Source organism: Rattus norvegicus, chromosome 14, assembly GCF_036323735.1.
Source record: "Rattus norvegicus strain BN/NHsdMcwi chromosome 14, GRCr8, whole genome shotgun sequence".
Lineage (NCBI taxonomy): Eukaryota > Metazoa > Chordata > Mammalia > Rodentia > Muridae > Rattus > Rattus norvegicus.
The window spans coordinates 3,490,207-3,516,184 of record NC_086032.1 but is presented as its reverse complement, the minus strand read 5'-3'; the positions used below and the strand labels follow the sequence as shown (position 1 = coordinate 3,516,184).

The window sequence follows — 25,978 nt, the reverse complement described above, 5'->3', positions numbered from 1 at the left end:
GAGAAGACCGCTTCGGATGAGATTTTACTGAAATGTTTGCTGCGTTGCAACCCCTCAAATATTGCAGCTAGAGAGCTGGGCACGGGGTTGGAGAGATGTCTGGACAAGACCACCAACCGCTCTTGCAGAGGACCCGAGTTCCGGAGGATCAGATACCCACGTGGTGCACAGGCACAAGGGCAGGCAAAACACCTGTGCACAAAAACTGAAATGGTGGCACAAACGTTTAATCCCAGCACTGCCGAGGCAGAGATGCGATGAGCCCTGGGGCCTGATGGCCAGTCAGCCGTGCCTAATCCCTACGCTTTGGGCCAATGAAAGATCCTGTCTCATACCTAATCCCTACGCTTTGGGACAATGAGAGATCCTGTCTCAGAAAACAAGATGATGGTCAATTGTAGTAACATCGGCCTTTAACCTCAGCACTCCGAAGGCTGAGACAGGCAGATTTGAGTTTGAGACTCCGCTACGTGCTCTACACAGGGAGCTAGACCAACTAGAGCTACATGGAAAAACCCTGTCTCGCACACAACACAAGAAACAAAACAGAAGAAGGTGATGGGACTGATGAGATGGCTCAGTGGCTAAGAGCGCTAGCTAGCACTTGCTGCTTTTTCACTCAACACAGGTTCGAGTCCCAGCAAGAACAGTGAGAAGCTTACAATCGTTTCTTTTTTCCTTCCTTTCTTTTTTCTTCCTTTCTTCCTTCCTTCTTCCTTCCTTCCTTCCCTATTGGATATTTTCTTTATTTACATTTCAAATGTTATCCCCTTTCCCATTTTCCACCCCAAAAACTCCCATCCCATCCCCCCACCCCCTGCTTCTTTGTGTTTGCTCCCACTCCCTCCAGCCTCTCTGCCCTGGCATTCTCCTACACTGGAGCATTAAGCTTTCATAGGACCAAGGGCCTCCCCTCCCATTGATGCCAAATAAGGCCATCCTCTGCTACATATGAAGCTGGAGCCATGGGTCCCTCCATGTGTCCTCTTTGGTTGGTGGTTTAGTCCCTGGGAGCTCTGCATCATTTCAAACTCTGGTTCCAAGGCATGTAATGCCCGTCTGGCTTCTGTGGCCATTGCATTGTACATGGAGCATGTACACACAGGTGCACACACACACACACACACATGTATATGTGCACACACACACACACATGCATACATAAAGAAAAATAAATAATTTTTTAAAAATTTGTGGCTCCTGAGAAACAACACTTGCGGTTGGCCTCTTCCCTTCACAGGTCACCTACACAAACACCACACACACCTGCACACACCTGCACACACACACACACACACACACACGCGCGCGCGCACACACAGTTAAAATGGGAGCTCAGAGGTTTTTGTGGAGTAAATAAACAAGCAAATTAACTGAGAGTGGGTGTGACTGCAGCTTGAGGTAAGATGGAGGAGAGTGAACTATGAACTGTAAAAAGTTCTGAAGTCTTCTTGGTTTGGATTTTCAAGACAGGGCTTCTCTGTGTAGCCCTGGCTGTCCTGGAACTTGCTCCATAGACCAGGTAGCCTCAATGTCAGAGATCCACCTGCCTCTGCCTGCCTCTGCCTCTGCCTCTGCCTCTGCCTCTGCCTCTGCCTCTGCCTCTGCCTCTGCCTCTGCCTCTGCCTCCTCTGCCTCTGCCTCCTCTGCCTCTGCCTCTGCCTCTGCCTCCTCTGCCTCTGCCTCCTCTGCCTCTGCCTCTGCCTCTGCCTCCTCTGCCTCTGCCTCCTCTGCCTCTGCCTCTGCCTCTGCCCTCTGCCTCTGCCTCTGCCTCTGCCTCTGCCTCTGCCCTCTGCCTCTGCCTCTGCCTCTGCCTCTGCCTCTGCCTCTGCCTCTGCCTCTGCCTCTGCCCTCTGCCTCTGCCTCTGCCCTCTGCCCTCTGCCTCTGCCTCTGCCTCTGCCTCTGCCTCTGCCTCTGCCTCTGCCTCTGCCTCTGCCTCTGCCTCTGCCTCCCACGTGCTGTATGAAAGGCATGCATCACCACTTCCCAGCCTGTAAAGTCTGCAGTTTTAACCTTACTAGAAAGCCAACATGCTAACCTGCAACACTGTTAGGTCTCTGTACCAGAGACAGAAGTCCTACTCACTATGAGCAGAGCAAGCCGTAGTCTCTATGATTCCATGACTTGTACTCTTCAAGCAAAAGGGCCCAGGGGCCTCACACCTGCAGAAGGTTTACATCAGAGCAGAGGAACACTAAACTTCACACAGCCCAAGTCCTTTAAGATGGGTACCAGAAGACTGCCCAGAACATGGCTCCTCGGGAAGAAGACACAGTTTGACCCGACTGCACAGTGTAAGCTACCCTATCCTGAGAAGATATTTCAAAATGCAAGAGCCCTCTGAAGCATGATATCCCAAAATAGTGGAGGGGAAATGCACACATGGGAAAGCAAGAATTAGGGCGGGAAGAGGAGGCATAAGAGAGATAAAATGGAGGTGATGAGCTAATAGCTTTTCCACAGAAAATGCAGAAAAAAACAGACTATGCCTCAGGGCAGGGCATTTGAAATGGGACGGAAAGGAAGAGGCAGGTGCTAAGGCAGAACAAACCAGTTTGTATCCCTTAGGTGTCCCCGAACAATTATATTGCCCCCAACTTTGAAACAATGTATCACACTGCTGAGTTCCCTGGTGGGCAGTCTAGGAACAGCTCAAACAGCTCATGGGAGCTGTTCCGGCTCAGGGTCTTCCAAAAGTCTGGGTACTGGTGGCTAATGTCAGCCCGTGGCTTCCTAGAACTGGATGCTTCCAAACTGGTCCTGCTCTCTCACACCAGGAGCAGAATTTTTGGGGGTTAGCAAGCCTCAATTCCCTACCACAAAGATCTCTCCCTAAGGTCATGTGTTCCTCACGACGTGCAAGCTGGCTTCACCTAGAGCAGAGCACTATAAAAAAAAAAAAAAGTGAGGCTGTTTCTGTCTCACTGTGATGAGATCGGCAGTTCTCAACATATTTTGTGCATATCAGATATTTACCTCATAATTCATAACAGTAACAAAATTAGTTATGAAGTGGCAATAAAATAATTGTATGGTTGGTGGTCATCAGAGCACGAGGAACTGCATTAAAGGGTCCCAGCATTAGGAAGGTTGGGATGCAGGGGTTTAGATAGGAATGCCCAGGAATGCTCTCCTGCCCAGGAGAGGGCAGCGAAGGGGAGCATCCATCAAGATGCTGCCTGGAGGTATAAACAGCCCCTTTCAGAGGTTCTGGTGGAGTGGGAGAGCCAAGGGGCGTATGGCAGAGTACAATGATTCGCACCTTTCTAACGTTTAGCTGAATGGCTAAGTTCACCCTGACCGTGAGAGTGGGAGGAATGTGAACTGCTCAGACTGTGTATTAAATGAATAAGTGAAAGCAGAGGGCACCAAGTGGGCTGCTTTGCCAGCAGATGTGTTAGGAATAAGTACAATAATAAATACCGAACACGGACAGTCACACTGACAGAACGGGAGGGAGTTTTGAGCAAGACTTTTGAGATACAGTATTTGGGATTCAGTGACTCACTTCTGGTAAGAGATGAATGTGGTAAGTACCGACAGGTCTCTAGTTGGGGAAATTTTGTAGATCACAGAGGTGACTGGGACCTTCTCTATTTTATGAACTGAATGACCAGAGTTTCCGGAAGCATCCAGCCCCAGGCAATCTGTCCATTTGAGCACTACATGAGAAGCTCTTTTTCCTTTTTTAAGGGGATGTAGGAGATGAACTGTGCCTGCTGTGCAAATGAATTCCAACCTGAAAGGTTGGATTTAAGGTAACTCTGGGAGATGCAAGAGAAATTAGTTGGCAGTGCATCTTTGAGCCCTACAGAGAGGCAGGGGCTGGATGTGGAGAGCTGAGGTGACCATAGGACAGCGGGCTTGGTGAGAGTGGTGAGTGCCTCCAAGGGAGCCCATTCAAACTCCAAAGTAAGTGCTGAGAATCAAACTGGGGTAAAACAAAACAAAAAGTCAAAGGGGGGGTTGTTCACACAGAGGAGAAGGGACTCCGTCAAGAGAGGAGTATTCATACAAAGGAAATGGAAATCTGTCAAAAGAGGCAAAGTGAACATTGGGAAAAGTGGAAAGAGTAAATAATGGTTTTCCCAGAAGTCAAAGAAAGGACATTTTCAGAAGACCAGAGGAAGGTTGAAAATGTCAAATGCCTCAGAGAGGAGTCCACAGGACCCAGAAATTGGGTCTATTTCCCATGGAGATAGCAAACGGGTAGTTTTAGAAGTAAATGCTCAGTCTGTAAAGAAAGCTGGGGGCCCAATCCCAGTTAGCACCTACCCATCTGACCCTCTGAGAGCCAAGGCAGGACACTGAATTGTCACGTCCAATCTAGTCTTGATTCCCAGGCACCAGAAACTCTTCAACCTTCCCTCACAGCTTCCTTTTTAACAACTAGCTTTGTTTTCAAGAAAAGTAAGTATGTGTCAAATATCTTACATATTCACCCCCATCTAATCTACATTGTAGCCTAATGAGCAGCCTTAACAAAGAAGCCATTTATCCTTCTTCAATGTCTTGCATTAAAAAAAAAAAAGTAAGACAAAATCAGTTTTCGTCAACACATTCTATTCCTTGTATTCTCCAGGCTTTTCAGATTGTCGGTGTCTTCTGATCATGAGTCTCTACCGCCTGTTTTCCTCCCCAGTGGTCAAATGAGGGTGCCCTAAATTGTGTATTCTTTTCTGGGGTACAACAACCCCAGCGACTCCACACAAGCTTCCCGGTTAAGGAAATGGACACTCCATTCTTTCTAAAAGAAGATTTATTTAAAACTTGCGACGACTGCAGCTCTGGAATGTTGACCTGACAGCCTCTGCAATACAAGGGTCTGACAGTTGCCTTGTGCCATAACTTTTGTCTGTTTGCCAAGTGACAGGCTCTGGATGCAGAAAGCAAGTGCCACATCCTTCTCTTCAGCTACAGCATGTAACAGATGTGGACACCGTAGGCACCTGTTACTATTTGATGACCGATCCCTAGTACACGTGGAAGCAAGACGATGAGCAGAGCGTGTACCCTCTCCGTAATGGTCCCCATTGTGTCCCTGGCTGGAACACCACTATTAGCTATGTTACTCTGAGTCCCTCTCTCCGCATCATCTCATGACCCACAGGATCAGTTTATACACCGTAGGAGTGGATAGACACAAAAAACAAAAGAACAGGATGGTGTCTTTAAAACACCAAAAGAACAATGCCCAAAACTGAGCTGACATCACCACAAAAGCCTTATTATAAAAATGAGTTGAAACTATTGTCGCAGTTGCACAAGCTTGTCCCTATCATATTGATAGAATTAGGCATACCATATCCCAAGTCACCCAAAGCTCAAACTCTCAGACACAGTACACAAATAAGCCACTAATGAAACAATCAGCACCTCTCTCTCTCTCTCTCTCTCTCTCTCTCTCTCTCTCTCTCTCTCTCTCTGCCTTACTCATATGGAAAACAAAATTCAGAGTTATCAATTCTCCTGCAAGACATGCAGGTCTAGGCTTGTATAACTATGATTTCTGCTAACTGGCCGCCGCCTGGTACTTTCACACCTTTCTTTGTACTAAATGGTTAGAACCGATCGCTCTACCAGAAGCTGTCAGTGAGGCATCCTCATTTAAAACTCACAATAAGACGAGTAGCGATGCAATTGAAATTTAAAACATTATTTTGCATTTTGGCAAACTATCGCATACCGTCCATCTGCCCTTCGTACGACTCCACACATCTAAACACCTGTTAGGATCACCGAAAACAAATTAAGCTGCTTGACATACGTGACCAGTACATTTCTGATTCGGGTGACTCTTTGGATAATGAGCTGTATTGTTGGTAAGTGTTTTAGATTGCTCATCTAACTTGGCGAAAGCTGTTTGCTGAAGAAAACTTCGGGGCGGGGGAGAAAAACACACAGCTTCACTAATAAATAGTTCTCAGAAATACCAGCTCCCAATTTGCTGCTTGTACACAATGGGCCAGTTGGAACTTGCATGGTGATCCAATTTGCCACAGCTCCTGTTTGTAGTCTTTGTGGCACTGCTGTGTGAACACAGTGGGGGCCTCTCCAGCGTATCCCCTGAGTCAATCAGTGGGCTTTTGTTTCCTGCTGGTCAAAAATATCAGGTGGCTCCAAGAGTCTAATTATCAATGAAAAATTAAATTCAATACAGAAATGTAGCCACAAGCACCCTCCCTCGCCCTACCTGTGCCCTCACCACCCCACGCATGTGCTGGAGTATCAAGTTATTCCTCATGATTTCAAAGACACGGCAAGAAGAAAAGGCTTAGACCTGAGGACGCAAACAGAAGAATCAATTTTTCCTTACATGCCATTCTCTTTCTTAGTGGAGGAACACTGTAATTACCGTGTGTTCTGGAAATTGTGGACAGTGGGAGCTTCCTGTAAGAATTATGAGGCCAACATTGCTTCAGACAAAATCCTGGCCATGGTGTCCATATTAATTCAATAGACAAAGAAATAAAAGAACCTACCTGCTACTGCAAATAATTTCAGTCTGCTCGACAACGTAAACATTCGAGCGGGGAAGCCATTCTTGACCATCCCGGGCCTCTCTTCTGTCTCTGCTGAACTGCATCTGGGCGGTAGAGAACACATGATAAGGCTGGAAACACTGAAAAGCAGCACTTAATACAGGCTTTCGAGTAAATACAGCTTCCGGGCTTCACATTCTAAGTCACAGAATAGAATCTGGTGCTGGGTCAGCACTGGGTCTTGAGCTCTGCAACCGGTTCCTACCCGTGTTCTCTGTCAACCCTTGTCATCTAAAGGATGATGCGTTTCATTAATGAGCAGCCAACTAAATTTATGGTGGCAGCAAAGTCTTGCTGTCTCAAAATGACTTTCAACAACCTTTCGTACAAGATGCCCACCCCTCAAAACACACAGAGAGAGAGAGAGAGAGAGAGAGAGAGAGAGAGAAGAGAGAAAAAAAATGTTACAGGGAAAAATATTCAGAAAACTTCCCCAGGTGATCCAATCTTTCAGATATGGTTTCATCAAACATTAGAGTAGGTTTCTTTTATTTATTTATTTGTGGGGAAAGCTCCAGTGGCAGAGCAAGCCTGTGGAGATGAGTGAGATTACTGTGAGAGGAGGTTCGCTCCTACTGTGTCATTCCCAGGACCATACCCAGGGTAGCCATCACCCTCACTCACTGACCCGTCTCGCCAGCCTGTACACTAGTTTTAAATTTCATCATAAGTAATACAGTTGATTAACAGAGTGTGACATGTTCTTCCAAATGAGAGGGAAACGATCATGTCATATCAGCCATGGGTTCAATATCTATGCAACTCAATTTTCTCTGTGGGTTTAGAGGTATAAAAAAGTCTCGGGTAGGTTCTGTAGAGATGGCTCAGCACTTAAGAGCACCTGTCGATCTTCCAGAGGACCTGAGGTCAGTTCCCAGCCTAAGTGGTGGCTCACAACCATCTTTCAACTCCAGTTCCAGGAGATCTGACACCTTCTGACTTCTGCCGGCACCAGGCGTGCACACCGTGCACACATACACATGCAGTCAAAACACTTACGCCCACAAAATGAAATAAATAAAAACCTGGGCTGGGTGTACTGATTCATGCCTTTAATCCCAGCCCTTGAGAGTTAGAGGCTGGCAGGTCCATGAGACTGAGGCCAGCCTGGTCTACATAGTGAGTTCTAGGACATCCAGGCTGTGCAAAGAGACCCTGTCTTTAAGAGCACGAACAAATAAGTAAACAACTAAATAAACACTCTCGAACACTGGTGGAGGACGCCTTAGCCTCGACACCCCTCCCTGTAATTCAGACAGACAATGCCGAGCTTTGCCCTGTTCTTAAGCATCTCGAAGACTCGGTAACCAAACTTTAAAGTTGTCGAAAGGCAGTCGGGAAACTCGACAGATAAATACAACAATTAAAGGGAATAAAAGGTATAACTAATATAAGAACATGTGCATTTTCTTTTCTACGTTTTAAATAAAATCTTCTATCTCTTCAGATACAGGCATCCAAAAAGAACATACGTTTATTTTATTCATGGAATTTTGAAAATAAAGTTTCTAGGAATACATTATTAAAACTGCTCTTTAGAATAGTATTTTTGATAACTCTGTAACTAAAGACAAGGAACTCTTTGTACACAGCGTATTTAGGAGAGACAAGCATTTCAGGTGCCGTTGGCCTCACAGACGTGGGTAAACTTTGCTACTTCTTAGTGTGCCTGGCAGCATTGAAGTCGGAAACGGTGATATAGTGGGTATTCTTCACCAGTGGACCCAAGGTCAACCTCCGACTGGTAAAAATTATATAACTCAAATAGCAATGTACACTTGAAAAATGATAAAAAAAAAAATTCAGTTTATTTCAGACCTATAGCAGCCATAGTCAGAAGAATGAGTTTCCTCTGTGTTGATAGATCTCTGTTAAAACTGGCTTAACCCAGCACAGGTGGCTTTTTAGATTTCATGCTTTATGTTAGATGTTGCCAAATAAGAGAAACTACTCTGGGGGTTGGGGATTTAGCTCAGCAGAAGAGCGCTTGCCTAGCGAGTGCAAGACCCTGGGTTCGGTCCCCAGCTCCGAAAAAAAAGAAAAAAGAAAAAAAAAAAGAGAGAGAGAGAATCTACTCTGTGGTTAAAGGTACCAGACTACCAGACGGAGTGGGGCTTGGAGTGTATGCCTTTAATTCCAGCACATGCATACATGCAGTCGAAACACTTATAAAATGACACAAGCAAAACCCTGAGCCAGTTAGTGGTGCACGCTTTTAATCTCAGCACCCGGTAGGCAGAGGCAGGCAGATCTCTAAGAGTCTGAGGCCAGCCTGGCTCCCAGAGTGAATTCCAGGACAGCCAGGGCTACACAGTGAGAGCTTGACTCCAAGAAATAACAAAGCAACATACCGTTCACCTGGAGATCTTTGTAACTTTCTATTTTACCTAAAATTAAATATTAGCAGCCAGGCGTGGTGTTACACACCTTTAATCCCTGCACTGAGAGGCAGAGGCAAGCAGGTCTCTGTGACTTCGAGGCCAGCCTGGTCTACAAAGTGAGTAGACCAGGATATATACCCTGTCAAAAACAAACAAACAAACAACAACAAAAACTCACAAAGCTACACACGTGCACACATGAATGCACACAAGGCAGGGCACATTAAAGTCTTAGCAACAAGTCTTTTTCTCGTGAAATATAAGATAGAGATAAACGCATTATGCATCTCAGGGTTTCAGGTTTTCTAAATGTCCAGAACCTTCTGGAAAGGGAGCTGGACGCTCTACTTAAAACCTCACCGTGCCTTTTATGCTGTAAATTATTAAATGACTTAATGCACAATGCAGTAGAAGGGAAGCAGGCAAATTACAGAATAATTTAACGATGCAAAGAAACAAAGTAACTTGCAGGACATTAAACACTCCATTCCTTCGTGGAGTGCCTGAAGCTAGTGCAAATAAGGCTGTAAAGCATTGCTGGCTGACACGACGCATATGTAAATTTGTCATTCACTGGCAAAGGTTTGTTCCCATCACTGGGAATGTTCACGGCACAACAATCAGTGTCGCACAAACCGTTTCCGTAAAGACCTTGAACGCCGAGCTTATCCACCACGTGGGTATTTGGTCATTATCCACTGTCGGTTTTTGGGTTTAATGAGAGTCCCTCTGTGGAAATGGCTTTAAGACGGAGGATTAGTTTTTTAACATATTATGAATATGTGTGTTTAGCTCTTATAGGCAAGATATCGTTCTTAACATGCCCTACAGCCGCAAAGAAAAAATGCAACGCTAAAACTTGTAATCACGTTCTGTTTGGTTATGGTTCTTTCAGGGTCCCTCCAAAGGCCCACCTTGCCTTATTGCACCAACTGTCTAGGAATAGAGTCTGACCGAGCCGTGCTGAATTCAGCTAGTGACCTGATTCATCCCAGCTTAGCGTGGTACTCTCCCACGGGAGGTGGGAGGGGGGGAAACACAGTAATCCCCCAATGCACCCACTGTTGCTATGGAGGAGAAGACGCCCGCTGGGATTTAAAGTCACAAAATATTTGGGTAGTTGAGAAACAGGGTAGGCCCTTTCTCCTCTGCCAACTCCTCAAGGCTCTCCTTGCCAGGACTGCAGGGTTATTCACCGTTGCCGAGAAATGCTGGATAAATCCTGAGCGGCAGCTACGAAGAAAGAAACAAGACACTCTTTAATAGTCCCCCACGGAAGCCCTGAACTTATCCTCTCGGATCGTGTGAGGCAGCTGCAAGCCGGAAGCCAAGAGTGCATTTCAGAACTATCGAACATTACGTCATCATAGAATATAGAATCAAAATGGTCGTTGGATGCTCCTTCCTGTATTTAAGGCCTTTCCCAGTAAGGTTAACTTTCCCAGGCAGCGGTGCTGTGGCCATCTCTCACTTCCGCCCTAGCCCTCCCCTTGCTGCTGCTGCTGCTGCTGTTGTTGTTGTTGTTGGCTTTAGGGATCCGGTTCGTCGCTCTGATTTTCCTTTTTTTTTTTTTTTTTTTCTTTTCGGAGCTGGGGACCGAACCCAGGGCCTTGCGCTCGCTAGGCAAGCGCTCTACCGCTGAGCTATATCCCCAACCCTCTGATTTTCCTTTCAAAGACAGTGTGTGTTCGGTTTTCCTCCTCTGTTTCAGAAAAGATGGAGTCAGTTTCTAGCCTTGCGTTTGGAAGTCATTGCCGATGACAGGATGCGTGTGCTGAGTAAGAAGCTAAACAGGGGGGTGGGGATTTAGCTCAGTGGTAGAGCGCTTGCCTAGCAAGCGCAAGGCCCTGGGTTCGGTCCCGGCTCCAGAAAAAAAAAGAAAAAAAAAGAAAAGAAAAAAAAAAGAAGAAGAAGCTGGACAGGAGGGCGCTAAACCGCCAAATGCAACACGTTCTATGTAAAGTTTGAGCTGGTGACCCGGCCCATCACTCTACACAAAACCAAGCAGCCTTAAATGCATTAGACACTTAAAGTTATGTTTGCAGGTACCAAGGGTGGGTGGAAAAAAAAAACGCTCTCAAGAATAGCGCAGATAGTTCCCCGCAAAATGGCTTGCAAAATAATACTAGCTGTCTGTCCATCGGTCCATCTGTCCATCCGCCAACAATGCTTACTGCCTACAGTCAATGGTCTCACAATGGCATTGGAAGTGAGTGACTCCGCTGGTACTAAAAAGGTACGTTCACAAAAACAAGCCCAGGACTCACTTCATTACCGGAGTTCTCACAGTTTAGAGACAGGACTGATGGCCTGAGAGTGTAGGTGCCAGCAATGCAGTGTCTAGGCTGAAAAAAAGTGTTTGCACATTTCACTGTTTTAAAAGCAGTAAATGTGAGCCCTAGCCATACTTACTGTGAATAGACCCCAGACGTCCTAAGAAAAAAACTGCAATAATTCTAAAATTATCTCAACCTTTGGACAGATCATTGCACCTCTGACCGTTTTTCATTCTGGAAGTTTAAAGATATTCTAATGCCCTTTTCCTCTATGCCTTAATGTAGCGGGGAGCTGAAATGTGGCCTCTTTGCTGTGGGCATGTTGTATCTGCGGAGTGCAGTATTAATCCCATTTGGATCATAAAAAGTACCAGCCACTTGAGCCCCATTCCCCTGTGAGTTATGAACCACGCAGGTTCTCTGGAGAGAGTCGTGTTTCTGAGATTCCTGCTTTGTTGGTCTGCAGTCTTCCCCTCAAATATCTTGATGCCCAAACTACTTAGGAAATTTGAAGTCTCCCCTATAAAATATCTCAACACAGTTTTTCAAAACACTCTCAATGCTTCCTATATCCACAAATTATGGAGTATAGAAAGCTAGATTCATCCGATAGAATCGCATTAGTTTACGCCCTGGGAGAAAAGTCGACTTATTATAGCCAGATCCCTTTGGCGAGTAGCTAAAATATCCAATTACTAGGTTTTTAACCATCAGACAGAATTTGTTAGGGAATAATGAAAACGCGTTGTCATTACATTCTTAGACTCCACGTGTGTGTTTGGGATGCGACTCATTAGTAACTTATTTTCGCTGTTCTGTTTTCTAATTCCTCGTATTCTCACATCTTTTCAACAAAATAGTAGCACGTAAATAATATTTGACAAGACGCTGCTGCAGACTTCCCGCCGCTGGTGTGCTTCCTTTCTACAAGAACCGTCAAGCACGGACGGGTGTCGTAAAACACACAGAGGCTGAGCATTGAGCGCTCTGCACCGGAAAGCGTCCGTGCTCTGTTCTGCTGCGCACGTCGCGGGTCCCAGTTCACCTTACATCAAGCAATGCAGAACGCTGACGCCAAATACTTCAAGCAAAAGGTGGTTGCTAAGTGCAGCTTCGTTTTAAAGGTTGTTTTCCTCAGCGGTGTCTTCTGACCAGTTTGTTCGTGCAGTACTGTTAACCACAAAGTCTTGGCGTGTCTGTTTACTCTATGAATTATCCCTATTAAGTTACTAACTCGGCCGCTCTCCCCAGTTGTCATTAGAATTATCCCTAATAAGCTGATGGTCTTGCTACTTCTTTTCTAGGTCTATAGGGCTGCCCAGATGTACTTACCAGTACAATTTAGAATATCATCTCCCACGGAAAAGAGACTGGGCCCTTGGCTCACTCTTCACTAAGGAAGCACGGTGTTAGAAAGTACAGAACTTAGATCATCATTCCATGAATTTCTCTGCATCGAAAGCAGCAGATTTCGTTTTTTCACTCGCCTGTGACTCCGTGTTCGATTCTATGAGCGTTTTGAGTACCAGCCTGTTTTTGCGTAACTGACCTAAATATTAGGGACAAAAAAAAAAAAAAAAACATGTGCATGTAACTTACATGTTAGTGTGTGAATAATGCACTTACAAACATCACATAGAAAAGGTGCTTTTAGGTACTAATCCACCAGTTGTGACCCAAAGAGAGTATAGAATAACGCTCTTGACATAAATCTAGAAGTAGAAACTAGCATGAGAGGAAGAGAGAGGAAGGTGTTTCATTTCGACTACAGGGCCAATGGTTTGTCACATGGTTCCTGGGCCAGTCCATAAGGAAGATGTCCGGTCTCACTAAGGAAAACACCATGAAGTACTTTCGATGTGAAGACTGATCTCTCTCATCCTACACTGAGATAGGAAGGGTAAAACCATCGACTGGAAAAGTCCGTGATGTGCGTACGGTATTCATGGAATGCAGAAGGCTTTCCCTGGTGAGGAAGTACCCGAAGCTTTACACCGAACGCATGCAGGGTGCACAGCATCCCTAAGACGCTGGAACACTTAAACACAAAGACACCGAGTCAGGATTTTAAAACCTGAGAGTCCTGAGCATTGAATCAAGTTCTCACACAATGTCAGGGCCAGATTCCCACGCATGCTCTCTTTCATACACCTATAAACGCGCTAATCTTACTTTTGTGGGAGCCAATCACAGCACTGAATGCTGGGGTGTGGAATAAGCTGGGGAAGACGTCGCTAAAGACTGTAGGAATGATCATGTTCCTACAGACGTGGGCAAAGTCGCCCTGTATGCAGATTAAGAAGTTATCGTTCCTGAAACTGGTGTGACAAACACACAAAGTTAAGATAGCCCACAAATTCTATTCTTTCGAAAGTGTTCTTTCTACATAATATCCCATAATACTGTCCATAGCAAAATCTTGAAGAAAAGCTTAAACATCTCCTCCACTGTCATACCAAAATGCTTCTAGTAAAAGGTAACATTGTCAGCTAAGAGAGAGAGAGAGAGAGAGAGAGAGAGAGAGAGAGAGAGAGAGAGAGAAATGGAAGAGATGGTATGTTTATTTCCGTATTTCACCTAAATAAGTGTAAATGACCCCATGTTATGGCTGGTGAGGAATGGCCCAGTTGTGGAATTCTTTCTATTGAGCAAACTATGGCAAAAGAAGGTACGGGAATAGGCCAGTAAATATGGTGCCGGGGAAAAGACTGAACACCATGTTTAGGTCAACGGTCCCTATGTTTCGAAGGACTGACTGTGTTGTTCTGAAGAACATTGCGTGACTCTGTAGCTATTCCAAACTATGATGTAATAAATTTTGATCCAGATGAAACTCTAGAACTATGGAAAATGTAAACAAATTCAAATGAATCTTTCTTGGAAAATGTTAAGTTTTCACTTAAAAAAAAAAACAACCCACCTATGTTAAAGACTCCTTTGGCTTTCTACGTTCACTATTTGTACAAAGTCAATGCATGGAAAGTGTTGTTATAAACCCGGCACGACACATCAAATCCTGTATGCAACAGAACCCCCAACTCCAAAACCTAAGCTTCATAAAAGCCATGAACCATGCTGCCCCAAAAGAAACATCTAGAGGCAAAAGCCCAACACTGGGAGGAAACTGGTCCGTGTGTCGTTCTCGATATCATAGCAGCATTTCCAAAGCTGGTTTCTTCCTGTTCTTCTGACGTGGGAAAGTAGTGAAACCTTATCATTACAGGTTCACGACATAAATGTTTACCGCAAGATAGTTTAGAGGTACATAGTCCACACTATAACAGTGAAAATCACAACTTCATCGTCCAAGTTCTCCCAACCGTGCTAGGTGCTGACTCTTTCTGGGCTTTCACCGTTTTGTTCCAGTCACCGCAGCAAAGAACTAATTACTTCAAAATCATCCAACAGGATTTTCGCATCAGAATTCTGAGAAGAAGCATTGTAGCATTTTTTAAAGACATCTGAGAGCTGTGGAAATTTCTTGGCCACCGAAAGCCTTTCTCTTCATCGGGGCCTTGTAGGATATTTATACAGGGTAATAAGGGTAAGTGCAGACACACGAATCAGTACAAACTTGTCTATATGGAGGGAGAGGCGCTTCTGTTTGCATATGGATATTCATGAAAATTAGGGGAAAGAGTCAAAACTAAATAAATATTTAATATTTCAGCACCTGTCATATAGGTTCCCGTGTGTGTGTGCATTACTAATATTGACTAGCAGCGTTACTGCCGCTCTAACCAACTTCATTAAAGAATAAAAGAAAAATAATAAGTCATTTCACACTCTGTCTGACCACTGCACAGTAATAGCAAGATTTCATGCAAGGGTACAACATTATGCCCATCTGCAATCACAGTCTCTTTGCAAAAATCTCAATTCACACTTCACATGCAGCTAACCTTGTTGCCATCCCTCCCTAAATCCATCAGTGTTGCAGCTGTGCGTCTTCACAGCCCAACATCTTAAAATTCATCATTTTGGCACCTTCACATCACTGTGGGTCAAGACAGGGACTCCAACCAAGAATAATTAAAGGGCGCCCAGATGTTTAGTTTACTTATCTCGGGCCTTTCCTTTACCATACTTGATTTGCTGGTGTGTACCGTGTCTTTCCTATTTTAAGATACGGGCAATGTGAACTGTTTTACAGGGATGAGACCTGGAACAATACATCTCAGACTCTTTTTTTTTTTTTTTTACAAGCGTAGTTCTTTGTAGTTGAAATTTGAACGAGAGGCGTGATAATGAGTAGGTTGAGGGAAGGAAAGGTGTTATCTCATTAAGGTAATTACTAAGACATCCCCACCATTATATCGGTTTGAAAATGTGGCAATTAAAGTACCCTACATGGGCTCCTGGAGACAAGAGAACAAGACAGTTCGCCTGGAACTTCTATGTGCGGTTAATGTGTGTCACGTAAATGAAAGGCTAGACTACTGCTGTTTAATTCTTTTACTCAGTCCCCCACCCCCGCACTCAAATTTCTTTGTAGGCTATGGTTCTTTATTTTTTTTCTCCTTAACCTGAATTTAATTCTTATCAATTGTTAGGTAAAAAAAACCTTACAGACATTCTCATGCACACACATGCACACACACAAGCACATACATACACACACACTGTGTATAAGGCACACTGGTGAGGTACTCCCTCTGTCAGAAGGTAGCTGATCACCTTTTCCTCTCTGTAGATTCCTGTTCTGCTGAGGAAACTGACAGATTTAAGGCCAGAGTTAGGAAGGTTTAAAACTCAGAAAACACACACACACACACACACACACACACACACACACAAGCTCGCATTCACACACATGCATGCACAGACAAACTAACATACATGCATGTACAAGCAGGCATGGATACACATGCACGCACACACTAATACATATGCAGGTACATGAACACACACATGCACACACACACTAACACACATGCAGGTACATGCACACATGAACACACATGTACACACACAAGCAAACACATGCTTGCATGCTCACACACACTAACACACACAGACACACACATGAACACACAGACATACTCATGCACACACATGCACACACACAAGCACATACATACACACACACTAGACACACTGGTGAGGCACTCCCTCTGTCAGAAGGTAGCTGATCACCTTTTCCTCTCTGTAGATGCCTGCTTTGCTGAAGAAACTGACAGATTTAAGGCCAGAGTTAGGAAGGTTTAAAATATGTTTGATAAAAGTTATAAGTGGTGTTTTGTTGCCCCTCACAGCCAACCCCAGCTGATGCAAAAGCAAGCTAAATTCACATTCCTCCCTGAAACTCATCCCCAGTGAGTTCTCTCCTCCCTTCTGGAGCTGCTCCTCTTCCAGGGGCCTTCTCCTCTCTTCCCCTGCCCTAGTCAAGACCAATACAAAAGCTGACACACCAACCAAGACAGAAAACCCAGACCAAAGTGCTTGCTCTCAGGGATGGGGATAGAGTCAGTGCTAGAACCTGCCTAGCGCACATGAGAGCTGGGGTCCATCCCCAGAACCATTTAAAAGCCAGAATTGTATTTTTATACTTGCTAAACTATGATGTTTCTCCAAGTAAGAAAGCAATTCAGCCAGTGGTAGTGGCCCAGGCCTTTAATCCCAGCACTTGGGAGGCAGAGACAGGCAGATCTCTGAGTTTGAGGCCAGCCTGTTTTACAGTGATTTCAGGACAGCCAGGGCTACACAGAGAACCCCTGTACAAAATAAAAACAAAGGAAGGAAGGAAGGAAGGAAGGAAGGAAGGAAGGAAGGAAGGAAGGGAGAAACAAAGAAAGAAAGAGAGGGGGAGGGAGGGACGGAGGGAGGGAGGGAGAGAGGGAGGGGAAGGGAAGGGAAAAGGGAAGGGAAGGGAAGGGAAGGGAAGGGAGGGGAAGGGAAGGGAAAAGGGAAGGGAAGGGAAGGGAAGGGAAAAGGGAAGGGAGAAGGGAAGGGAAGGGAGAAGGGAAGGGAAGGGAAGGGAAGGGAAGGGAAGGGGGAAGGGAAGGGAAGGGAAGGGAAAAGGGAAGGGAAGGGAAAAGGGAAGGGGGATGGGAAGGGAACCAAGCTAGCAATCAGGAGCAGGAAAAAGGTTCAGTTTCTAACCTGTGGAGGGAAGAGATGGCCAACCAGTTCCAACAAATTAATCTCTGGTCTCTGCATGTGTGTAGTAGCACATGTGTGCACACACACAAACCATAGACAGATAGACAGACAGACGGACAGGTGATAGACAGATGGATGGTTGATAGATGGATTATAGATAGGTAGATGATATAGATGATAGATAGATGATATAGATGATAGGTAGATGATGTAGATGATAGGTAGGTAGATGACATAGATGATAGATAAGTAGATGATGTAGATGATAGATAGATGATATAGATGACAGATAGGTAGATGATGTAGATGATAGGTAGATGATATAGATGATAGATAGGTAGATGACATAGATGATTGATAGGTAGATGACGTAGATGATGGTAGATGATGTAGATGATAGGTAGATGATATAGATGATAGATAGGTAGATGACGTAGATGATTGATAGGTAGATGACGTAGATGATAGGTAGATGATATAGATGATAGATAGGTAGATGATGTAGATGATAGATAGGTAGATGATGTAGATGATAGATAGGTAGATGACATAGATGATTGATAGGTAGATGACGTAGATGACAGAGAGGTAGATAGATGAAGTTGGAGGCGCAGCTTAGTGGTAGAGCACCTACTTCTCATGTGCTAAGAAGAATGGATAACACCATGCATGGGGGGAGGGATATTATGTCTCCGGTACAAACCGAGGATTTTTTTAAGATTTATTTATTTAGTATATGTGAATACACTGTAGCTGTCTGCAGACACACCAGAAGAGGGCATCAAATCTCTTTACAGATGGTTGTGAGCCACCATGTGGTTGCTGGGATTTGAACTCGGGACCTCTGGAAGAGCAGTCAGTGCTCTTAACCACGGAGCCATCTCTCCAGCCCCTAGAGTTTCAAAGACTCTGGAGAAGTACTTGAATATGGAAAAACCAAAAGTTTAGACCTGCACAACTGTACACAACGCACTACAAACAAAACCTAGAAATAGTAAGCCACAGGCTGGCAGTGACTCTCCCAGTCTCATGCCTGCTCTTCAGGAGGCATTACTTTCACAAGATGAACTTAGTTTTAATTTTTTTACACAAAACTTCCATTTCCTCTGCCTCAGATAGGTGTCGGCCGCGTAGAGTTATCTCTTGGTCATCTGTAATCCTACAGTTTCTTCTTCCGGTTTTTCTTATCTCTCCTTGGGGGCTGAGGTGGAGGAGGCCACGCGGATTAAAAAAGAGGAAGCTACTAAGCAAATACACTGTAGAAAGACCTGAAGCATCCAGCTGGTGTCCAACCAGACAACTTGAGATTCTTTCCAGGTCTGAGTTTGGGTCAAGATCGGTTCGGCTTACAAACCATCTGTTGGATGCGTCCTTCTGCCAAATTTCCGAGCAGAATCAAGTAAAAACTGTGAACCCTGAGGGATGAGGCACCTGATCCCTGTAAAACATCTTGCCAAGGAAAGGGCTCCTTCCCCGGGTGCTGGTTTGGGGGTGTTGTGTTTTGAATAGTTTGCAAGTTTCAAAGCCTTGACCCAAAAAATTAATTAATAATAGCCAGTGCACTTTTAAGCTTAGTCCTCCCCGTGCCCCGCCCCTTTCATTAACATTCCCTCTGTATGGATGTTTAACCTGTCACCTTTGCTTTCCTTAAAACACCCCAACACATCTGCAAAAGCAAAGTTAACATCGGGACAAAAATCAAGCAGAAAAAGAAAGCAAAACAGACCCCCTGGGTCTCAACTTCATTCTGGCTGGCCTTCACCCCCCAGTAAACCGGCCAGAGGTTTTCCTCCACAGCAGCCACCATATCTGCCTCCCATCCCAGGGATGAAAGCAACTATTATTGCTGTCGTAAACGGGGCGGGAAGGCCAATTCTACCCTAATAAGTGTCTTTGTGGGTGTGCTTTCGGTATGTGAAAATAATTGGGCCTTTTACAGGGATGATGAGACCCCAGAGAAGGCAGATGGCACTGCCCACTTGTGTGATGGTATCCTCGGGCACTGGAGGGGGCAAAGAATTTTAAACAAAGTAAGAGGGAGTAAAAGAGAGAGGAAAACAGGAAAGGGAAGTTTGGGCCTCGATTCTGCAGTCTAGCTCTGCAGTCTGGGTAGCCTCTTCCCCACTCAAACAAACGGAAGCGAAGAAAGGAATCCAGCAACTGGCACAAACCGCTGAGGTTGCTGTGCTCTGATTGGACGGGACTACGGTAGGCGGGACTAGCACAGCCACCAGCACCAGGCGACACAGCAGGCGGAGGTGGAAAGAACTGCCTTTTGGTAGTTAGCTCTGACGTAAACCTAGAGATTCATGGGAACGTCTGAAAACGTGGACTGCCAGAAATTTCAAAGGCAAAGAAAAAAAGACAAAAGTGCGTGGGTCCGTCAATTTGTGTTGTGTGTGAGTTTTTGGTCCAATCGATCTCTGCATAGCAAGGAAAGATGTGACACTCTTTAATCACCTATATGAAGCAGTGTCTTCACTCGAGGCCAGTGGGGACACCTATGTATGTCCCTTTTAAAATCTTAATTTAATGACACTCTATTTGCAACTTCTACTAATAAACTATTTACAGAAAACAGGACAGATAAAGTCTTGTGTTAAATGGTCCTGAATCTCAATGAGAAACGGCTGATACTGGGACTCGACCCTTTCTTTCGCCTTAGATCTACAAATACCCAGCCTTCAGGAGGGCAACCGTTCGTTCAAGAAGCTGAGAGGTAGGTTTAGTGGTTTTACCAAATATTATTTTCATCTTGTGGGTAATATTAGGACAATTTTTAATCAAATTGGGCCTACTAGCAAGTCCATTTAAAACTAAATCATTAAAAAGCCTATTCACTCAGCAGGAAACGCGCCCTGTCTGAAAGAGACCTGCCCTGAGACTCTCGTATTTGAACACCGTCCCACACAGCTTGGCTTCTCCGTGATACTGTGGGAAGCGAAGTCTCGCAAGCTGTTTCCTAACACCCAGCCAACGGTGCTTACAGGAGTTTGCCTTCCATCAGGGCCCTCTACTTTTGTGGCTTAGGAGTGCACCACCAGCGGTATTATAAATTCCAATTGCTCTCTAGAAAGCATGCCTCCTCTTTCCCGGAGACAAGGCCTAATTGAGGCCTTTGAGTGCCTCTTCCTCCAGTCTTCACAGGCTTTGGGGAAAATCCTGATCCCCAATGGTGCCTGAACCCACAATCGTGGATAATTCAAACTCCTAAAAACCCCCGGTCAGTTCCTAATTTCCATTAACCTTTCCATCCCTCCGACCCAGCTAGGAAGAGAGAGAAGGGAGCCAGAAGGTTGAAGACGACTGTAGAAAGGTTTTAACCGTCATGTGGTTCCGAGCTCTCAGAGTGAAGCAGGAGGTGGGTTCTGATGCAGGAGCTACAGAGCTTATTTTTATTATCTTCCCGGGAGACGGAGACCGACTTTTTATTCCTTCTGCAACTCACAACACTGCTCTGGAGGCCATCCTGAGGACTGTTGCTGAAAGAAAAAAAAAAAAAAAAGTCTGGATTTTTGACCCAGGTCTATCTATAGGTGCCTTTCCCAGACAATCATCCTGATACTCATCTGTCACCTTTGTCACCACCAGCACCCGAACTTACAGGCCGCCAGTCTGCCCCGAGGCCAAGCAAGCACAGGGACCCCGCGCCTAGCTACGGGGACTTGGAGGCGCCAGAGCCTGGTGCGTTCTGCGCGGCCCGGCCGGGAGTGGCTCAGGGCCATGCCCTCCCACGGGCAGCATCCAGGGCCAAGGCCGGTTCAGCCTCACGTTTGCGACTCTGTTTTCCTTTCAAGCCTTCCCATCCGGGAAACCCTCTGTCGCTGATCAGACGGTCGCGAAGAGTCATGAGCACACGGGGAGGGAGAAGCTCTGCAGACCCTGGACCCCGCTTGGCTCGACCTCCTCCGCAGAGCTTGTCCTTGGCTTGCAGCGGCGGAGACCACGCGCGACAGAAGCAGAAAAGCCTCGGGAGCAGGTTCCACCGGAGACCTCGAGCCGGCCGGGGCGCACAGGCTGTCGGAGCTGCAGAGCTCTGGAGCCTTCCGTTAAGAACTTATTAAGGGGGTTGGGGATTTAGCCCAGTGGTAGAGCGCTTGCCTAGCAAGCGCAAGGCCCTGGGTTCTGCCCCCAGCTCCGAAAAAAAGAAAGAAAGAAAGAAAAAGAACTTATTAAGTGGGAGGTGGTTAAGAGTTGATCTGTCGCAGAGCGCTACTTACCCCAGATCTTTGAGATTTTTGAATTACTTTTATTGATCTGTAGACTGTGTTCTTTGGAATGTGACCCCGTCGGACTTCGAGTTAATCAGGAAGCGCTGCCGGGGAGGGTTCCTTGTCATCACCCCCGGACCTCCCCCACCGCGGGCACACTCCCCACCCCACCCTTAATAGCAGCCTGGGCCGTGCCTGGAACCGCCAGCCCTTGGAACCCGCCCCACTGCGCGACCGGGAGCTGTCTGTGGTGCTAGGAAAGAGAACCTGGGAGATCGCCCGGAGTAGGGACAGGCAAGAAGAGGTAAAGAGGAAGAAACAGAATGGCAGCTCACCCAAAAAGGCTCAAAATGGCTGAGGCCTTTCACATTCGAAGCGAGGAAAAGATGTCCTGTGAGTCTTCCCATCCCCCCTTAAGAAAGTGGGGCTAGTTTTCCAACAGCAAACGGCCAGTGACATCTCCCTTTCTCAGACAGCCCTGGAGCCCACCAACACCCAGTCTGGGTTTCCACACCTACTCCCGTTCAGACAGAAGCAAGTTGTCTTCTACAGGCGATATGGAAGAGTGCTGGGCACTGGGACCCAACTCAAAAAAAAAAAAAAATACTCAAGTGACAGAGAAGACTAAAGACCCCCCAGAAAGTATTCTCGAACAAAGTGAGAGAAGACTCCTAAAGAAGTTCATCCAGGGTCAGACCTGGAGATGACCCCATTCGCCCACAACTGCCTGTGGTCAGCCACCAGGACACAGGGTGGGCCAGCTTCCCCCAACAAGGGTTCAAAGCTGCCCAGGAAAGCCTGGTTCATCTTCTCCAGAACTGTTTGTGAGTGGTGAAAAGTCAGGGCTTGTTCTCCAAGCTTGCTGACTTCAAGCCCTGCCTGGCTTTTTCTTCCAGTGTATTCTTTGTAACCTCATGGTTTAACAAGCACTGAAGTTTCCCTAGCCCTGGGGAGGGCTTTTCCCAATGTCTTTAGAAAGTTAAAAATATAACAAACCAAACTAGTCCCAAGCCACCTTGTTTAAGGGGTGGGAGTCGAACTTACTCTCCTCATGGGTTGCCTAGGCAGAGGCAGATTTTGGGTGGGAGGAAGAGATAGACTTTGTTTAAGGATAAACTGGGTTGGCTTTTTTTTTTTTTTTCAGCAACACAGGAAATTGGCTGTCTAATTTGCACTGTGTGGGCTTTTCCTTTCAAGAGGGGGGGAAGCAAAAATAAATTGATACAGGGTGGTAAATATATTTTCTGGGGCTGGAGCCAAGCAGCAAGTGTTACTTTGCAAATTATTGAAAATAGCTTGGTTGGGCTGCAGTGACTGGCTGCTGGCCAGAGAGTTTAACCTCTTCCTTAACAAGTAGATTACTGATTATTTATCCTGCACTTGCCAGACTCCCCTGGCTGATCCCGGGCCAGCAAGCCTCGAGGATGGAGCTTTTGAGGTGTTTAAGCATCTCTCTGAAACAGGTCCATTTTCCTGTGTTCTGGTGGTAGGCAAAGAATTCACCAGGAGTTGCTGTTTGTCTAGACTTAGTCCAGAGACCAGCCATGGTTTGCCCTTCAGACAGCTGAAAGACAAAAAGTGCAGCTACCCCCCAATGACAGCCACTCAGGCAAGTCCTTGGCTAGCTAAGTCTCCTGTGGAAAGACATATTCCCTTGCCCTTCTGTTCTTACCTCACAGCCCCCTAATTTTAACTGGGAAAGCACAAAAGCACGAAGGGACCCACACACACTCACCCTTGTAAAGGAATGAACTAGTTTTGTTCTTGACTTGTAAGCAGTATTTTCCAGACTTGGGATTTTAGGGTACCTGGAAAGGTGTCTTTTGCAGCCAGGTTGAAGGAGAGAAAGGAACTTGGTACCCAACTTTCTCCCCAGAACAACTCCTCTTACAACACCTAACCTCAGGATCTGTGTTGAACAGCAAGTAGCCAAGACCAAAACAAGTGGAGAAAAGAAGGGTGGACATTTTCAAACACGTGGTTTAGGAGATGCGAGAAAACTAAATTATAGAGAAAGGTGAACCTGCAGAAATTTCGATGTAGGCAAAACAGTTCCAACCATCAGTGGAAAGAGCTACCCAGGCACTGACCACCCACAGAGCCAAGTTCAAGCTTGACGTGGAATGACCAGGGCTGACTCCCCAGCAGGGGGGCGGATGGGCCACTGGCCAAGGCCTTGCCTCGGAAAGTTTGCTCTTACATTCTCCCACCAGACACTGGATAACTCCACGGAGACCTGTGCTCTCCTGGGCAAACTTCTTTGGCCCTGAATTTACCAGACACGGGTCCAGTGTGAACAGAAGATATTTAGCGTCCTCACACCTAAGAAAATGATTTTATAGGCCTAGGCAAATCATCACAAACTATTGAAACTTAATTTTTGCAAAATCCAACCAATGCTAGGATGCACCAGGGATGTCCGTTGCGTACCGGGCTTTGGACCGTTCCACAGAACAGGGTGACATCCTATTTCCCACCACGTCCAGCTGTCTTGAGTTTGTCCCCGCTCAGCAGAAAAAAATAAAAATAAAAATAGAATTTAGAAGGGCCAACCCAGACTCTAGTTAGAATTATAAAAAGACCAAGACCGTTTTGATTCAACTGATGAGCTGGGGTGAAATCTGCAAGCCACTCCCTAATTAGCCTTGGTCTGATGCAGGCGCCCGAGGCCATTTCCTCCTTGTTCTCTCTCATCACTCCTCTCTCGTCTCTCCTCTCTCCTCCCGTTTTCCTTCCCACCCCTCTTCAGTTTACATTTCCACATCACTACATTTTTTTAAACTTTTTTTTTTAAACCGAAGTTTAAAGCCCCAAGCTAAGTTGGAGGCCAGGTCTGGACGTGGATTAGCTGCTTCTCTGGCCTCTTTGTCAGAGCGCTGAGAATGGAGAGTGCTCACATAGGAAGGATCAGGTTCTCCACCCCCACACCCCCACACCCGCACGCCCCCACACCCCCCACACCCTCACACCCCCACACCCCCAACCCCACTGCTGAGGAAGGGACCTGACACTAAGTTGGAACATGAATAGCTCTGTAGCTGTGTAGTTCAGTCTGTCTCTCAGCCCCACAGTTTTTCTTAAAGCAATCCTTAATGCTGGATTTGGTAGAGTCCGCCTGGCCTTGGGCACCTGCAGCCCCAAATCAAGCTGTGGCTCTGGTACACGCGGGGGCGCGCGCGCGCGCACACACACACACACACACACACACACCCCCGCGCGCGCGCGCGCGAGGCCCTCAAGGGCCTCCTCTCTACAAGCTGGGCAGGGTCTTTCATTTTGGGTGCCAGCCCTTCCAGAAGCACAGATAAAAGGCTTGGCAAGCTTGTCTCAACTAGAGTTTGACGTCGTGTTCCCGCTTCGCAGATCCAAGCACAACTCATTAGGGCGAGAGACTAGGTGAGGGGCTGGGGAGGCTAGAAGGTCGCCGTTGGGGGACTAAGAAGGCAAGGATCAAAGCGGCGACAAGGGTTTGTTAGCGGGGCACTCGGCGTCCCCCGGGGATTCCTAATTGCTCGGCCCACAGTCTCCCGCTCGCAGGCTGTCCGGCAGTGCGGGCGCCCAGCCGCAGGCGGCTGAACAGCTGCAAGGCCGGCCTAGTGTCCGCCTGCCGCCCAGCTCCTGCTGGCTTCGCTGGCCAGTGCTCGGGGACACTCTCAGCCCCAGGAAGAGCTCTAGAAAGGGAGGGGAACACTGACGAATCCACACACACCGCAAAATCGACACATCTAAGCGGGAACAGCAGGGAAAGTCAGCTGCCTACTTAGTTAGCACTAACAGACCACAAACAAGCGTTCGTTCTTTAAACCATTCTTCGAAAAAGGCAGACACCACACAGTAGTCTACATGGCTCAGAAGAGGCGGGCACCTGGAACGGAGCAGGCTGTCTACCAGCCAGACCTAAGTCTGGACAGATTCTGTACACTACTACTGGAGGGATATTTTATGCGCCCAGGTCACTCGTTTCATAATCGGTGCATTTTTTTAAAGTAAAATCAGCTCCCTGGAATTTCATCGCTTGTTAAAAAAAGATAAACTTTATTTTTGTAATTTTCAATCACAAAAAATCTATACTTTTGTCTAAGCATTTATTTTACTGAATCAAAAAGACATGAAAAGAAAACTCATGTTATTACTGACGTATATAAGTGACTCTTTTTTGGACAACATATAATAAATATGATATATCACTTATCGCTCAGTCTTTCAAATGTACATTTTTTCATATTATGTAGCATGCCACTTTCAAAAAGAAAAAAAAAGCTCATGAGAAATCAGTGCAAAGTTCTCCGTCACCCTCCTCTGCTCTGAGGCAGACCGGATGTCCAGGGTACCATTTTCTGCCTGGGGGGTGGACTTCAGGCTTCTGTCCAGCAACAATTTTCTCTGCCCGAAGGCTCCTCTCCATTCCTTCTCTCATCCCCTATTAGCCCTCCCCCTCCCTCCCTGCTGCTTGTCCCTAAAGTCA

At 46.2% G+C, this 25,978-nt stretch overlaps 1 long non-coding RNA gene across 1 annotated transcript; it reads left to right on the top strand.

The window, feature by feature from the left end:
• Positions 1–18,897: 18,897 nt before the first annotated feature.
• Positions 18,898–22,513, top strand: LOC134481697 (uncharacterized). The gene is made up of 2 exons (XR_010057421.1): positions 18,898–20,021; positions 20,570–22,513. It is a non-coding gene; the product is annotated as an uncharacterized LOC134481697 (long non-coding RNA).
• The last annotated feature ends 3,465 nt before the right edge of the window (positions 22,514–25,978 follow it).